The following is a 3,210-nucleotide window of genomic DNA, read 5'->3' on the forward strand; positions in this document are numbered from 1 at the left end:
ACCCTCTTGAATATGTGAAAGTAGCCTCCAATTGAGTTAAGATAGCCTCACCCTTGTCTTCACCTTCATTAACACAATCCTCCTAGAAGGCTTATCTTGAGAGAATTGTGTTCAATGTTGCATGAGGTACACTCCTCACTTCTCCCTGAAGGTCTAGAGTGCTATCGATAGCTTATTTTAACTACATCCAAGTGATAATAACAACAAGGTAAGCAACAAGTTAAGCATGTAAGCAAGAGAGGGTTGTATCAACATAAGGAAAATGGGTTTTCCCAAACAAACATAACATTAAAAGAAATTACTAAAATCTTAGTTATAACTCTCTTCACCCTTTTTGGTCCCCTCTTCAACTAGCTTTAAAATGTGTAGAGCATAAACTATATAGTATTAGGATACAAAACTATGTATCGTATATAGTTAGTAAATCTATATAGAAATATTTTATAAATTATATTATCTATGCTTTGTATAGATCTTGCACTTATTTTAGATATAAAGCTAAAAAGACTATAACATAATGGGACTAGTAGACTTATATATTCTAACTAGACTAGACTAACTTACACATACACATATGCCGGAGGAGAGATTTGGAATGTTCATGCAGGTGATTTACTACACAGACTATGAGAAATTTGATTGAACTAAAATGTGCTTGTGTTAATGTGCATAAAAATAGAGATGAACAGTAGGCACACTAGGCTTGGCAAGGCTCTATATGCTTGAGCTTCTATTCATTTCAATTTAAGGTGTACATATATTCAGTTCAAGAAGTACAAGGCCCGACCCTTTTCTGGTAGTCTTTTCTTGGCATGAAATAAAACTAAAAGGAAACTAACTTTATTGTTATTTTGATACAAAAGGCTGGATGTTACTCCCCCACTTCTCTTGGGCACTGACAGGTGGTACTGTGCGCCCGATTAGCCTCTGTCAAACTCCCACTTGGGCACATGGGAGACATGTGGATAGTCGCCTTGGTGGTGTCGTTAGGGTGGAGAACATGTGCTACATCTATGCCCTTAAGGATTGCATCATTGTCCTTTAATGTTATGCTATCACCAATGGAGAGGGCACTATTTATGCTCATGCCCAATGCAGAGCGGAGGTCCTCGAATCATTGACGAGGGCTTGCCTTTGTATAAAAATCATCCCTTTGGAGAATGATGTTGCAATGTTCGAGTGCTATATCTTGTTGCTCCACTTTCTCTTTGATAAAGTGCAACTTTACTTGGTTTGTTTGTTGCGAGAACAAGTGTTGGATGCTAGATGAATGGCGCCTTGATTGTCACACAGAACTTTGAAGGGTTTTATCTGGTGGTTGATGGAGGTTTCTGATAGGAAGTGTTGCAGCCATGTGACCTCTTGAATCCCTTGTGCAAAAGCGACATACTTAGCTACCACTGCTGAAAGGGAAACCGTGGCCTGCTTCTTGCATTTCTAGTGAATGATGGTGTTGTTGAGAAAGATAGCCATCCCACTTGTGGACCTTGTGCTCCCAAAATCTCTTGCCCAATCAGCATCTATGTAGCAAGTCAAAACCATGATGTCTCCTTCAAATAGGAGGCCCAAAGTTGGGTTCCCCTTGAGGTATCTTAGGACCCTTTTCCCTGCATTCCAGTGTGTGTGGGTGGGTTGTTCTAGGAAAGCACTGAGGATGTTGGTGGCAATGGATATGTATGGCCTAGTGCATAGGCTTGGCCACATTAAAGAGCCTATTAGATGATGATAGGGTGCATCAGTGAGTTCTTCTAATGATGTGCATGGGTGAGGCTCACATTTAGGTCGAGGGGGGTGGTGACGAAATTACATGAGTGCATGTTGAATTTGATGATGAAAAGTTGTTGAATGTATTGGGTTTGATGCATGAATAGTCTATGGCTGTGCCGATCATATATGATTGTAATGCCTAGGCAATAGGAGATGTCACCAAGGTTAGTCATGGAGAACTGTGCATGGAGAAGGGCCTTGAATGCTATGAGTGTGCTTTCACTATTGCATATGATTATTAAGTCATCTACATAGACTGCTACAATGAAAGTGTCTATGATTGCCTTGTAAACTCTAGGGTCAGAAGCACAACATTCAAAATTATTACTTAGAAAGAAGCTGTGCAATTTTAGATACCAACATCTGCTTGCTTGCTTCAACCCATAGATGACCTTCCTTAATCTGCAGCTGTAGCCTGGACGGATGGCATAGCCGGGGGGTGGATCCATGATGAGCTCCTCTGTCACATCGCCATGTAAGAATGCCATTTTGATATCCATTTGATGAATTAGATAGCCATGGGCACATGCATGGCTAAAAAGAGTTTGAATGGTGACAATTGATGCTAATGGTGCGTATGTGTTAGTGTAGTCGATTCCTTGCACCTGCTTGAAACCTTTTGTTACTAATGTGGCTTTGTAGCATGTGATTTCACATGTAGATCCCTGATTGGTTTTGAATACCCACTTACATCCAATGGCGCGCTTGTATGAGGGAGTGGGTTCAAGATTCCATGTGCCATTATCTTGGTGTGACTGAAGCGTTCAAGATTCCATGTGCCATTATCTTGGTGTGACTGATTGAATTGCCCTATCCCAGTGAGGCCAATCTTGGGATGCCTGAGCCTCGAAAAGTGTGGCAAGGTTGGCATGGAGTTGGTTGATGGTTTCTGTGACACACACAAAATTTGGATCTCTGAGAATCAATGATGGCTTCCGAGAGCGCTGTGGTCAAGGGTTGTTTGAGCTACTAGGGGGAGAAATAGGGTCAGGGCTGACATTGTCAAATTCAGGAGCATGAGGGGCGGGGAGTGGTTCTACAAGGCTATTCTCTAGTGAAAATCTATCTAGAAAAGGAGAAGAGCTATTTGGTGAATGTGGCAGAGCTTCTAAGAGATAGGGGGTGTCGGATCCTGCTGGCTGGGAAGATGTTGTGGAAGACAAGGGAAACTCATGCTCAAAGATTTTTACATCCCTAGATATGAAGACCTTGTTGGTGTAGGGGTTCCATAATCGGTACCCCGCCGACACTTCATCTATTTGCAAATGAAGCACTGCCCATGAAGACCTGAATACTCCACGTGCTGAGAATCAGCCCCTCTTGGAAGGAGGTGGATCCCCACAAGCTTGTAAACCAATGAGTCACACGGGAAATTGTCAATGCCAAGAGGACCTCTTTGTCAATGCCAAGAGCTAGACGTCCTCAGACGGCGGGCATGACGAA

The sequence above is a fragment of the Cibotium barometz genome, chromosome 38 (assembly GCF_041138505.1).
Source record: "Cibotium barometz isolate CiBa-2024 chromosome 38, ASM4113850v1, whole genome shotgun sequence".
Lineage (NCBI taxonomy): Eukaryota > Viridiplantae > Streptophyta > Polypodiopsida > Cyatheales > Cibotiaceae > Cibotium > Cibotium barometz.